This window comes from Lissotriton vulgaris, chromosome 6, assembly GCF_964263255.1.
Source record: "Lissotriton vulgaris chromosome 6, aLisVul1.2, whole genome shotgun sequence".
NCBI classification, from domain to species: Eukaryota; Metazoa; Chordata; class Amphibia; order Caudata; family Salamandridae; genus Lissotriton; species Lissotriton vulgaris.
In genome coordinates this window covers 150,058,662-150,073,262 of record NC_141694.1, presented here as the reverse complement: position 1 = coordinate 150,073,262, position 14,601 = coordinate 150,058,662, and positions in this window count along the sequence as shown.

The following is a 14,601-nucleotide window of genomic DNA, read 5'->3' as shown; positions in this document are numbered from 1 at the left end:
GGCGTTCTATATAACCTATGTAAAAAGTTGAAGTGTAGCAGTCGAAGTCTGTAATTTGGTGAGAGGTGTTAAAGTTGCGAGCAACAATATTGCCATTGTTTGTCCGTGATTTCAATATTAATGTCCCTTTCCCAATTAGTTTCAGAAGTGGGCTAGGTTATGGGCGATTGCCCTTGCGTAAAGCTTTAAATGCGTGTAATCAATTTGTGGGGAAAGCGGTTAGATATCACATTTTCCAGCGCTGGTAGTGCAGGAGGTTCCTTGGGAAATGTCTCATACCTAGCTCTACAAGCTGCCCTTATCTGGTAATACAATAACATATCCTAAGCCGTCGGTGTCTGCATGGAATACATCTGCTGTAGCGTCATGAAACTCCCATCTGGGAATAAATCGCCTCCCGTCCCCAACGCATGCGCCCTGGCTCTCAGTGTGGCTGCCTTCTCCGTGAGTGGAAATAGGAGCGGGTTCCCTCCTAATATAGTTCCTCCCGACCTGCTCTCTTAGCAATCCCTTGCCAAGCCCAATGCGTTGCCTCCACCGTATCTATTTCTAAATGTGGTCTCTTATAAGGCTGGTACACTGCTGATGAAATCGGAAAAGGGGCCGATCTATCAATTTCTATTGCCACATGTGGCTGGTATGGTGTTGGGTGCTGCCAAAAATGTAAGAATTGCGCCTGGGTGCTATAGGTGTATAGTTCAAAGTCTGGAGCCCCTAGACCACCCTGGGTAAATGGGAGTGTCAGCAAATTCCACAATGCCCTGGGTTGTTTGCCCGCCCATACCAAGTCAAGAATAGTAGCTCTAAGCCTTTTAAAACAGTGAGTATTGAGCGGCATCAAGATGTTTACAAAAAGATACAGTAACTTAGGCAGTATCCCCATTTTGGTAACAGCTATACGGCCTATCAGCGACAATGGCAGTGACTTCCATCGCTCAACCTTACTTTCTATCCACCCTATTACTCTTGTACCAATCTGCTGATCCAAATCCCCAAGTATTTTACGTCACCACTTGCCCACTGTAAAGGGAATTCCGTGTCGAATTGATCTGTGGTGTCAGTAAGCGGAAACATAATACATTTTGACCAGTTTATTTGAATGCCAGTTAGCCCACCATATTTAATTAGTTCTCTCATGACTACCGCAAAATTTTCTTTGGGGTTTGTCAGATATATTATCATGTCGCCAGCATACAACGACATCAATAAACCTATTGAAGTGAACCTATGCTCCGTTGAGTATGATGTTGTCTTAGCTTGGCTGCTAGTGGTTCCGTAGCAATAGCAAACAACAGAGGCGACAGCGGGCAACCCTGTCTTGTCCCCCTTGTCACCGCAAATGGTTTAGATACTTGACCATTACACGAACTCTCGCCACTGGACTCGTGCACAACAATTGAATTTGCGAGATAAACAGAGGGCTAAATCCCATTCTAGCAAGCAGAACAAAAATACATTTCCATTCTTAGGAATCAAACACTTTTGTGGCATCCAATAGTGTGGCAGAGGCCTGTGCATGGGGAGCCAGGTAATGAAGAAGTCCGAACAATGTTCTCAAATTGTGTGAGGTGGAGCAGTAAAGGACCGGGTTTTAGAACCCAGCGGCGTCAGGGAGAACGCATGTTGCCTTCGAGTTCCACTGTCTTGGCAAACAGAGACACGGGATACTTCTTGATGACGTCAAAGACCAAAGTTTATTGGCTGCAACCAGGAACAGAGATCTACGAAGCACACACGGGTGGTTCCCTAGAGACTGCACAAATTCAATGAGCGGAGCATGGTCTTTTATGCCAAAAATCAAGCCTCAGGCAACATTTCAAATTAGCATTGGGTTCATACAAACTGACCAATGACAGTGTGACAATTCAAAAGTAGCGTATGACGACAATCCCACTTTTCGTTGTCCAGCCCACCAGAAATGACCAAGCACATTCCAGGTTTCTTGTCGGATCAGGTCAGACAAACCCTTCATAAAACCCTCAACCCAAATCAGTGATTATGTCGTAAAGGAAAGGCAGAAACAGATTGGAAGTGAGATAGAAAGGTGGGTGCAGTGTACCGTAAACTCGGGCATGTCCTACTCTTTGATCTTTATCAGACCAGCTGCTTAACAAGGAACTGGCTCAGCGAGGTCAGCCTCGGGCAAGGAGTCAGTTCGGCCAGGTCATTCAGAAGTCAGCTAAGGCATACGTGTCTCAAGGACTCGTTCGGCCGCAGTCATTGGCCTATGTGAGGGCAACCACACAAAATGGCTGCCGTACACAAAATGGAACCCGAAGGTCCAAACGAAATCCTTGAATACGGAGTGTTCCCATTGATCGATTCATGCGAAAACACTCGGACACACTACACTCGTCATTTGCGGTCTGCTGACACCAAAATCGTCTATTTCCGACGACCTTTATTGAACTGGTTCGGAACCATCGAACCTCACTCACGAACCACGGAACTACAGAACCTCCTTTTGCCCTTACTTAGGCAACAGACCCAAACCCATGTCAATCTGAATCTGGATCTATATTCATCAGATCATCGATATGTTGCTGTAGCATCATCCTATTACTTAGAACCTCTCTCTGGACAGGTCTCCTTACACATGAAGTACCACAGAGACCACAAATAGCAGGAGCACACTGTACACAGAGACAGAGCAGGAAAAGGATAGCTAAGACCATCCCAATGACCATCAAAATCTTCCAACCCCAAGTGGATATCAATCCCCATAACCATCCCATCAACGACCAATCTCCTTTGTCCAAATGGACAGAATCGGAGATCTTATGTAGCTTGGAAATGGCCTGGAAAACTGACGGAGCGTTGTCTGGAATGAAAACGCAGCAGCTTGATTGAATCAGTTTACAAACTCCACCTCGATCTGCTAGTATGACATCAAGGGCAACTCTATTTTAAAGTGTCATAAGTCTATCCGACTGGAGCTCAGCAGTCAAGTTACCAAGGGCACCGGCAGTTTCGACTATGGTGGACTCAACCACTCTCGTCAACTGGCGAATATTCCTGCTGTTAGTCATCGGTCCCCAGAACGGCAGAAAACCGTTAAAGAAATCTCCCAACTCTTGCCCTGCAGTGTCTTCTTGACTAAAGACACCTCTAGCAACTCTCGTTTTATGGTAATCTGCTGCAGCTGTAAAAGTGGGAGGCAACAGGAAAGAAACAAAACATGTGCCCTAAAAATCAGGGGGCAACCATGTATATGCATTGTCATAGCAAACAAAGTAGGTACCCTTAGCAGCTAAAAATGCTGGGGAAGACTGGGACGTAAATACGTAAGTGTCAGTACAAATGCTCTTCCCTAGCTGAGCTCTCGGATTCTTGCCATTACCCTGCAGACAATAGTGACCCTGAAGGGCACTATCCAAATCGGTGGAGAACTTTTCGCTCGCTGGTTAACACTCAGATTAACTCCATATCCAGTAACGTCCCAACCACTATAGGGTTGCTTCTCATCTATCGGAATAGTTTCAACGGCATTAGTCCCTTTGACCATGTCGACTATACCTCTAGCAACTGTACTATTCTTCGGGTTGTCTTTCACTGAACGTTGGGGATAAACACTATGGGCATAGATAAACATTGTTCTGTAAGCCCAAATCGAACCATTTAAACTAAAGGGCAAAACTAAGTACGGAATACCCTTATCAGTCGTATGGGGCATTAGACCACAAATCCAACAGTTTGTCGTGTTCATCACTAACTGGTGTTGGTGCAAAAGTTGAATAAAGGAATTATTGGCAAATTTCAATCATCTAACTACCTCATGCTCAGGCAAAGGATGGAAAGAATGAGAAGAAATGGTGGGTGTAGGTGTAGGTTGCACAGTGGGATTAAACGTCACTTTAAAAGAGAATGTCACATAACCTATTATGAGCATCATCAAACTCAATAACAAAAACAAACACGGTATTATAAAACCTTGCTTCGATATGAGTTTACATATCTTCTTTCTAAAAATCATTGTCCGTGCAGGTCTCTCCAACTCGAAGAAATCCATTCTAAACTAAATATGCTGCTCGCGATGGTAGGGTGTTCTATGCTAAGGAATGCCTCTGTCAACCCAGGGCAACTCCCTTAGGCCAACCAGAACCTTCGACCTAGTGTCTCAGGCTTGCACTCCAAAGACTTTCGGCAACCGCGACCCTACAGCTGAACCCGGATGGCGGTTCGAAAAACAAAAATGAGTAGATCCTCGGTGGAGAGTTAACCTGCAAACAGAAAAATCATACAAACTTTATTTGTCTTTACTTATTTGTCCATGACTCTCGGTCGCAAATTATAGCGGCTTCTTCCAGGCAATTCTTGATCTTTGAATAAGAGTTCAGGCTCAGTAGTGTTCAATCGATTCAAAGGAGGCACAGCTTCTTGTAAACGATCATCACTTTGTCTCTCAGAGTTCGTACCAATCAAACGAGCGTCACTGAATGGCAAAAATCGTGGAACAGTGTCTGTTTCAGAGTCTGGAAGTCCCTCCTTGACCCACTGATCGTACGGTAAGGGCAATGGTGCACGCTTACAGTGTATGCCGTGGATCCAGTTTCACTTGCCTTGTACTCAAACTGCAGAACGTGTAGACAGGAGGACTTGAAAGGGTCCCGTCCAGTGGGGCTGATCGTTCTTGCTCCGCTGAAAGTTTCTGACGAACACTCACGTTCCAGGTTCAATAGCGTGGCCTGGATCCTCAGTAGCTTGTGGTAGGCTATCGTGCACCTGTTGGTGTAAAACACGCAATTTAGTCGTCAGTTCGCGCAAGTAATCAAGCAACACAGGGTACTCAATCTCACTAAATCTGGTTGGTCTTGGAACACCCCAAATATTTGCTGGGCGACCAAAGACCACTTCATACGCACTCAGACCCATTCTTGAATGTACAGTCATTCTTGTGGACAGAAGCGCTAAAGGCAAAGCATCTGGCCATTGCAAACCAGTGCTCGCTTAGATTTTGGCCAGTTTCAATTTAAGAGTGCCGTTATAGCACTCGACTAAACCAGCTGATTGGGGGTGATTTGCAGCGTGGAATTTCTGCTGGATTCCTAGTCCCTCACACACTCTCTTCATGACTTGACCCACAAATTCACTCCCATTGTCACTCCAGATAATTCTCGGCATTCCGAATCTAGGGAAAAACTCTTTTATCAGGACTTTCGCTGTGGACAAGGCAGTATTGTCCTTAAGGGGATAAGCTTCTACCCATCTAGAAAAGGAGCAAACAACCACTAAAACATATTTCAGGTTGTTGCATCTCTCCATGTGGATAAAATCTAGCTGCAAAGCTTCGAACGGATACGTAGGAGGAGAAAAATGACCAGCTGGTGTTGGAGTTCCCCTCAGAAAGTAACAACAGGAGGGAGGTAGAGTGGAGAGTTAGGATTCTTACTCCACGGGCACTGTTTACAGTCCGCTGGTACTCAGTACCAGCGGAGCAGCGTAGGGGCAACACAGAGAAATTTCTATCCAGAGTTTGTTGCAAATTTAGCAACAATAATACCCCCTACGTTCACTTGATGCTCATGAAGCAAGAAAACCTAACATATTAGGTCATGCAACTGCATGTTCCATAACCGCTGTAGGCACACTGTAGCCTTAGTTAACTTTAATAACACTGTAAATAGTCCCTCACTTTTTGGTTTATTACACACCAAAATAGAAAAACGTGAGTAAGGTGGGGAAGTTGTGCCCCCGTCCTGAAGAAGGAGCACCAGCTCCGAAACATGTCGACGCACATCAGAGGTACTGTCCATAAACACGACAGCTAATTACCTCAAACTGCACTTCTTTTACTAGTACCAGCCCGAGGTTGAATACAATTTTTTTCTTTAACACCTACGAGCCAGGTACTTTTTAACCTTCACCACATCCCACCACTCACATTATTTATAATATACCCTACCACTTCCACCACACGCACCACGCATAGTCTTTACTATAAGTGCTCCCACGTAGTCGTAGGTCGTAGCACGCCGCATCCCGTTAGAGGGGTGCGAAGGCCCCAATGATGAAGCATGACACCAAGGGGCCTGTTGGTGTGTGAGGGGTATTTTACAAAACATTGAATGTCCCGCGTCTGTGGTTGACATTCCCCCCTGGTCCACTGTGAGTAGGATTCTTTTTGCGTCTGTGGTTGACATTCCCCCCTGGTCCACTGTGAGTAGGATTCTTTTTGTTGGAGTTCCCTTACCAGGATTGTACATCAAGCACACCATACAGTTCTTAACCAAATTCTCTGCACATTTTGGAATTCCCGCATTCTGCCAAACCGGAGCCAACAACTTGCAAATCCCTTTCACGCTGATATGTGCCATACCATGAGCCATTGTAACAACTGGAAGCACATACGCGTTAGGCAACAACCATCTCTGATGCTCAGACAAATCAGTCCAACAACCATTCGAATCCAATCTACCTCTACTTTCTCTCCATTCATTCAACTCTTTCTCAGTAGCTTCAGCTTGAATGGATTTCACACTCTCAATCGTATCTTCACACATGCTTTTCTCTGGAACCCATCTCGCCGGACCCGCAACATACATTCGACTCATCACATTCCTCGCAGTTTCTTTTGCAACTTCATCCGCAAACGCATTTCCGCGACCAACATCATCCGTAACTTTCTTATGAGCACTGCATTTGACAATCGCTACTTGTAATGGCAAAGTAAGAGATTCAAGAAGTTCATTCACCAACTGTCCATGCTGGATCTTTGTCCCATGCGAAGTTAGAAATCCACGTTCACGTCACAAACGTCCAAAGCTATGAGCCACACCGAATGCATACTGGCTGTCAGTATACACATTCACTCGTTTTCCTTTCGCCAACACACATGCTCTCGTTAATGCAATCAACTCCGCTGCTTGTGCTGAATTATGTGGAATACGTGCAGCTTCAACAATCGTATGCAAAGTCGTAACAGCATATGCCGCAGTCGTATCGCCATTCGGCAACTTAAAAAACGAACCATGAACCCACAAAGTACCATCACATTCTGGAAGAGGAGTGTCCCTAAGGTCTACTCTCCCTTTCGTTTCTTCTTCAGTTCTCAAAAAACAATCATGTTCTTCTTCAATATCATCATCTGTCTCAACTGAAATTGGGAACAACGTGGCTGGATTCAACGTGTTGCATTGTTTAATGTGCACATGACTCGCTAACAACGTCAACTCGTAACCTGACAACCGAGCACTAGTTAAATGCTGTGTCTTCGTACAGTTCAACAAGGTATCCACTGCATGTGGAACCATGACCACTAACGTGTTGTCCATAACCAAACCAGCAGATTGTCGAATTGAAACAGCCACTGCCGCCGTAGCTCTCAAGCAACTCGGCAACGCTCTAGCTACCGGATCTAAAGTCGACGAAAAGTAAGCACATGGACGTTGCTTATCGCCAAACTGCTGAGTCAACACTGACAATGCACATCCCTCTCTCCCGGCATACAATGTGAAGGGCTTACTGTAGTCGGGAGTACCCAACACAGGAGCCGAACACAACGCATTGCGTAATTCAGAAAAGCTCTTTTGACATTCATCAGTCCAAGGAATAGGATTTGGAGTATCCTTAACAGTAAGAGCTATCAAAGGTTTCGCTAACAAAGAAAAATTAGGAATCCACTGTCTACAGCACGGCGTAATACCCAAAAACGCACGTACTTCTCTATGTGTCGTAGGCACACTCATTTTCGCAATAGCTTGAATTCTTTCTGGAGTCAGTTCCTTCCCTCCTTTGATAAGAGGTGACCTAAGTAGGTTACTTCTTGTCGACACTATTGCAACTTGGAGAGAGAAACTTTGTGATGAAAATCAGACAAGTGGCGTAACAACGACAAAGTGGCTTCCCTACAAATCTCTTCAGTATCAGCGGCAACTAGCAAGTCATCAACATACTGAATAAGGGCTGCACCATCGTGTAAAACCAACAGATCAAGTTGTTTCTTCAAAGCTTGACTATAGATCGATGGACTCTCGCAATAGCCTTGAGGAGCGCGTTTAAAGCGGAAACTTCGACCTCCTAAAGAGAATCCAAAGATGTCCCTACTTTCCATGGCAATCGGGATGCTGAAGAAAGCATTCTTCAAGTCGAAAACCATGTGGCCGTAGCCGGAATCAGAGTCAACAAAGCTGTAAGGTTGCGCACTGCTGTTGCAGCGCTTCGCGCTTCCACCGCTGAAATTGATTTTTAACATCTCCTGTTTACTTATTTGCTTTGATCTTTGTTACTTTTCCCTTGTTTTTAATTGGCCCTATACTTGCACTGTACTAGGTGGAACACCGCCATTTGAGCGGGTCCGGTACCTGGGGCGGGTCGCTTCTTCTTTTCGCCGCCATATTGTAGTGGTGTGGGTGCTTGGCAGGCGATAGGATCGGCGTGCGCTCTAGTGCGCAGGAGCCATTGAGAGACTGCTACTTAAGGCGAGTCCCAGCATTGCTCGGCCTGACAAGGTTGCGCACTGCTGTTGCAGCGCTTCGCGCTTCCACCGCTGAAATAGATTTTTAACATCTCCTGTTTACTTATTTGCTTTGATCTTTGTTACTTTTCCCTTGTTTTTAATTGGCCCTATACTTGCACTGTTATAGGTGGAACACCGCCATTTGAGCGGGTCCGGTACCTGGGGCGGCTCGCTTCTTCTTTTCGCCGCCATATTGTAGTGGTGTGGGTGCTTGGCAGGCGATAGGATCGGCGTGCGCTCTACTGCGCAGGAGCCATTGAGAGACTGCTACTTAAGGCGAGTCCCAGCATTGCTCGGCCTGACAAGGTTGCGCACTGCTGTTGCAGCGCTTCCCTCTTCCACCGCTGAAATTGATTTTTAACATCTCCTGTTTACTTATTTGCTTTGATCTTTGTTACTTTTCCCTTGTTTTTAATTGGCCCTATACTTGCACTGTACTAGGTGGAACACCGCCATTTGAGCGGGTCCGGTACCTGGGGCGGGTCACTTCTTCTTTTCGCCGCCATATTGTAGTGGTGTGGGTGCTTGGCAGGCGATAGGATTGGCGTGCGCTCTACTGCGCAGGAGCTATTGAGAGACTGCTACTTAAAGCTCCTCCCCTAGCGCAGCGGGATCGCGCAGCGGGGGCGCCGTCGCTTAGCCGAAGTCGTGCCAGAGTCCTGCCCGTCTGCGCCCGTCCGCGCTAAGGCCGTGCGGGGCGCTGCGGGTAGGAGGATCGCGTTGGGCAGGCTTTCACTAGTAAGTCACTATGCTCACCTACTCTAGAGAGAGTCTATGGTCTATTGGTCTGGCAGCTCATAGATGTCAGTTACCACCTGTATATCCTCTTTGTGGTCCCTATTGTTGTCCCTGTGATAAGTGGAGGCTTGATCTCCCGGTATCCATCCGTCAGAGGGACACCTCATCCGCCCCTGGGGCCACTGGTGCAGTCCCCACCTTACGGGTGTTGAACTTGATTGTTAGATCGGTGGCTAAACATTATCAAGCCATCTATGACCTCATTGAGGATGAGTCCCCGGATGTTTTCGCCATTACCGAAACCTGGCTTCAGGATGCGGACGCCGCTGTCATCAACTTAGCCTGTCCCCCTGAGTACTCTATGTACACATTGAATCGACCTACGAGAGGTGGTGGCATAGCCCTCATAGTCAGGTCCTGTTTCAATTGTAAGTGGAGTGGCCTTAACCTCGCTGGCTGCGAAAGCGCCTCTTTTAAGATCTTAATCAGCCCTCAGTTTACGCTCTCGGGGATGGTTGTCTACCGTCCTCCAGGTAGCGATGTAGTGTTCAGAAACACTTTCCCAGATGCTGTCAGTACACTAATTTTGGGATGTGCTAACTTTTCCATCTTGGGTGATCTGAACCTGCATTTTGATACTCAGACCAACCCGACGGTAAGCAGTATTCTAGCTGATTTAGAGGCTCTGCAGCTCTCCCAACAGGTATCTCAGCCCACCCACATAGGGGGCCATATTTTGGACCCCCTGTTTACCAACTTGGGTGAGGTCCGGGTTATGTCCATCTCCCCTTTAGACTGGACAGATCACTGTTTGGTGACCTGTCGGTTCTCTTTACCTGAGACCCCTCCCACTCCATTGGTTAGAAGGGTACCCAGGCGGCGTTGGAACAAACTCAAGTTAGACGATCTGCATCACCTTCTAGCGGAAGAGCCGCTGGTCCCACTGAATAATGTGGAAACAGGCTACGACCAGTTTTGCACGTGGATTTCTAGGGCATTGGACTCCCTGATTCCCATTGTGTCTAGTAAAGTGAGTGTCCGAGAGTCAAGCCCCTGGTACGATAGTGCGCTGCGTGCCTTGAAGGGTGCTTGTAGACGGGCGGAGAGGGCGTGGCGAAGACGTATGGAGCTGACTTGAAAGCTGCTTATGTTGCCTCCGTCAGGACTTACCACCGTGCCATCTGTAGAGCTTGTGCGGCATTTTATGCCTTGGAGTTCCGCAATAGCTCGAACCCGTCCAAGACCATTTTCAAGGCCGTCAAAGATCTTTTGGCGAAAAGGACTTCCTCTGTGGCAGTGGGGTCCATTTCCCACTGCGAGGCCTTGGCTTCCTTTTTTCTGGAGAAGGTCCAGGCTATTTACCGGGCCTTCCCCAGTTCGGGGCCCGTCCTGGAAGTTCGAGAAGGGGTTCAAAGCCTTTCTATCCTGCACTCCTTCCCCCCACTATTGCTGGAGGGGTTTAACAAACTTGCCTCGCAGATTAAATCGGGCTCTCCGTCGGATCCAGTTAGACCTGCTCTTTTTAGAGAACAGTCTTTTCTGGGGCGCTCTGCAGTATGCACCCTAGTTAATCTTTCACTGGACTCAGGGGGGGTTCCAACCAGATGGAAGCAGGCAGTGGTTTCCCCAATTATTAAGAAGCCTACACTGGACCCTTCGAAACCTGAAAGCTATCGCCCCATATCACTCCTACCCTGGCCGGCAAAGATTGCGGAGGCTCATGTTAACCTGGCCTTGTCAGAACATCTGGCCCGGACTAAAGCCTTAGATCCTACGCAGAACGACTTTTGTGCTGGGCACAGCACGGAAACAGCCCTTCTTGCCATGGTAGAGCACCTACGTAGGGTGCTGGATGCTGGTCAGACGGCGGCGCTGATACTATTAGATCTCAGCGCCGCCTTCGACACTGTCTCCCATAGCATCCTGTTACATCGGCTAGAGGAGATTGGTGTTGGGGGACAGGCCTTACGGTGGTTCCGCTCCTTCCTTGACAACCATTCTGTGTGGCTATCCCTCCCTTCAAGTCCAAATTTCACTCTCTGGCCATGGGGGTCCCGCAGGGATCCTCGCTGAGCCCCACGGTATTCAATCTGTACGTGAGACCGCTGGCTAAGGTCGCCAGGCAGTGGGGCCTGACTTTGGTCTCATATGCCGATGACACTCAGCTGGCGGTTACTGTCAGCGGGTATGCCGAGCAAGACGCCCCCAGGTTTCAGAATGGACTGAAGGCGGTGGCCAACTGTCTGACGGCGAATTGCCTTCAACTTAATGCCACTAAGACAGAGATCATGATTGTCGGGAAGAAAGTGGAGCTTTGGGGTGACAGGTGGTGGCCCTCAGAATTGGGTCCAGCCCCGACTCCGGTTTCGGAATTAAGAAACCTGGGAGTCTGGCTGGATGCTGGCCTTACTTTTATCGGCCATACTAAGAAAACAGCAGCCTGTTGTTTTGGCGTGCTTCAAGGTTTAAGACCCGTGCTTAGATTTTTTGATGCCCCAACTAGGCAGCTGGTAATTCAGGCTACGGTTATCTCTCGCCTGGATTATGCCAGCTCTCTCCTGGTGGGAGCCAATCAGGCAGAGATTACCCGCTTACAGCGGGTAAAAAACGCCGCAGCCAGAGCGATAGTCGGTCTGCCCAGATTCTGTCCTGTCTCCAATGTCTTCGTTCCTTGCATTGGCTTCCTGTGAGGAAGAGAATTGATTTTAAGGTCCTTTGTTTGACTTTTAAAATTCTGAAGGGCATAGGGCCCCAGATCTTGTCCAATTTTTTGTCCTTCTATGTTCCGACACGCGCTCTGCGTTCCTCTGGCCAGGTTCTTGCCGTGGTTCCACGTTTCAGGCTCTGTCGTGCGGGTGGACGCTCCTTCTGTGTCAAAGCCGCAACTACGTGGAACTCCCTCCCGGTGGAAATTCGTCTGCTGGAGGATCTCATGCTTTTTCAGTAAGCTATTAAGACATTTCTGTTTTAGTATCCCCTTTTAGCTCCATTTCTGTTTTCAGCTGCTTGTTGGGTTGTGTTTTACCTTGTTGGTGGCGCCAGGACGCTCCTTTGCTGGAGCAGCTGTGCGCAAAATAAATACCTATAACATAACATAATATCAGGCACAATAGGAAATTGTGGAACAACAATCTTGTTCACTTCACGAAGATCGATGACAAATCTATATACAGGAGGCTGTGAAGAATCAGTTCTCTTCAGAACAGGCAAAACAGGACTATTGCACACATTACCTCTTGTTTCCTCAATAACACCCTTTTCGATCAGATCGTAGATAATCGCTAAAAGTGCTCTCTCACCATCACTCAAGATACGGTACTGTGGAATGCGTGGTAACTTAGCGTTCGCCTTCAGTGTCACAACGTATGGGGGAATTTCCAGGAGGCCTACATCATTTGGACCTGTAGCGCACAATGAATCTGGTAAGGAGGACAATTCCTGTGGAAGACTATCCTTCGACATGTACATTGGAGAGATCACTCTCTCACCCAAGGTAAGATGTACTACTGACAGAGAACAATACAGTGTCACATACAATCTCTTCAATAAATCTAATCCCAACAGATTCTCATTACAACCTGTAGTCAAAAGAAGGGGTGCTTTGAACTTACGAGGACCAACAGAAAGAGACAATGGAGCAGAAATCGGATTTGTAACGGGGGCGCCAGAAAAACCTACAGAAACATTATCAAAGCCAGACAAAGGTGCACCAGGGAATTTAGAGTGCATAATAGAACTCTTTGTAGCACCAGTATCTAGCAGAAAAGGTTCTGACACACCTGATGCAAATCCTTCAACATAAGGTCCACTCTGATCTACTGGAACTAAAACAACTCCCTCTCTTTGTCCATGGCTGTACTAACAATCATTACCATTCCCTTCGTCACCTTCAACATAGTAATCATCCATATAGTACTGTGCTGTCCTACCAGACAAACTTTGCTGTTGATCAAAACTATTCATCTAGTTCTGTGGAGGCAAAGGACGTACGTTCTGTCCGCGACCTCTACCTCTAGGCGCTTGTTGAGCACCTCTACCTCGTACACCAGAAGCACCATTTGTGCGCTGTAACAAAACCGGCAACTATTCTTATAATGACCCTCTTCTTTGCAATACGCACACTGATTAGGCCCATACGGGAAACGCTGTTGAGAAGACTCGTTCCTTTGCGAGTTTCTCGGATATTGCGGAGGTTGCTGATAATCGTGCTGACTATTAGTACGGGGTGGATAAGCTTGTTGTAGAAGAACTTTAGTCTTCAATTCCTTAGTCTTCTTATCCGCTTTCTCTAACTCATCTTTGCGCCTATTTTCATAGTACTGAGCCGTAGCTAAAATCTGCGCTGACGTGGAAACGGGCCAAGCACTCTCGGAATCCTTCAACTTAGTGCACAACTCGGGAAGCAAATTATGCACAAACTTGTCAACGAACAATCTCTGGCCACCCTCGGTAGCCATATCCTGACCACTATGATCTACAAAAGTCTCTTCAAACCGCGTGAAAAAATCAGACACAGTCTCATCTTTCTTCTGCTTGCACGCAGACAACTTGTCCCAATTAACACGCACTTCGGGCATCAAAGTCTTCATGAAATTAATAATTCTACCAGGAAGTTGAGCAACCACATCTTCAGGCTTAGCACCTCCAACTTGTCTATCATTGGCAGCAACAATATTAACCCAGGTATCACCCAATTCATGATCATGATCCGTATGTCGAATCACATTCCAGATAGGCTGTGGAACAACGTTGCCAAACAACATGTCTATGTCCGCTAAGTTCGTGATACATGAACCCACAGTTTGAGTGAGCTCTTTATAATATCCTGCCGGATTTTGGCGCGGATCAGGTAAAGTCTGCTTGATCGCTAAAACTTCCACACGCTTCCAAGGAACATGTACCCACACTCGCTGAAAGTGCGCAGGCGCAGCTACAATACCCAACCCAACATCAGCCTGAACTGCTTCTTTCCACACCGGAGGAACCTCATGCATTCGATACTGATGCGCTTTTCTCCTAACTGACAAATCAGGCTCAAACAATCGCTCAGAAGGAACATTATTACGAAACGACAACAACATCGACACTGCTCTCTCAATCTCGAGGAGACTCACAATCGTCCTTTTGGCAAACTCGGAACGCACTCGATACAACTCTTCAGGAGCTTTACCCACTTCGTCAATCCATTGTTCATGAAGGAACACACACATCATTTAAAAAACGTACCGTTGCTTTGGTGCTTTCCATTGCCGGAAAACATCCATAATACCCTCAAGATCATACTGGGAGGTATACGTAACCCATCTACGTGCCATATGATCAAAAACTGACCGCTCATCTGTTTCAGGCAATTGACTACGTAATTGTCTACTCTCATTCACAGGAGACATACCCAATTGTCCCAACAA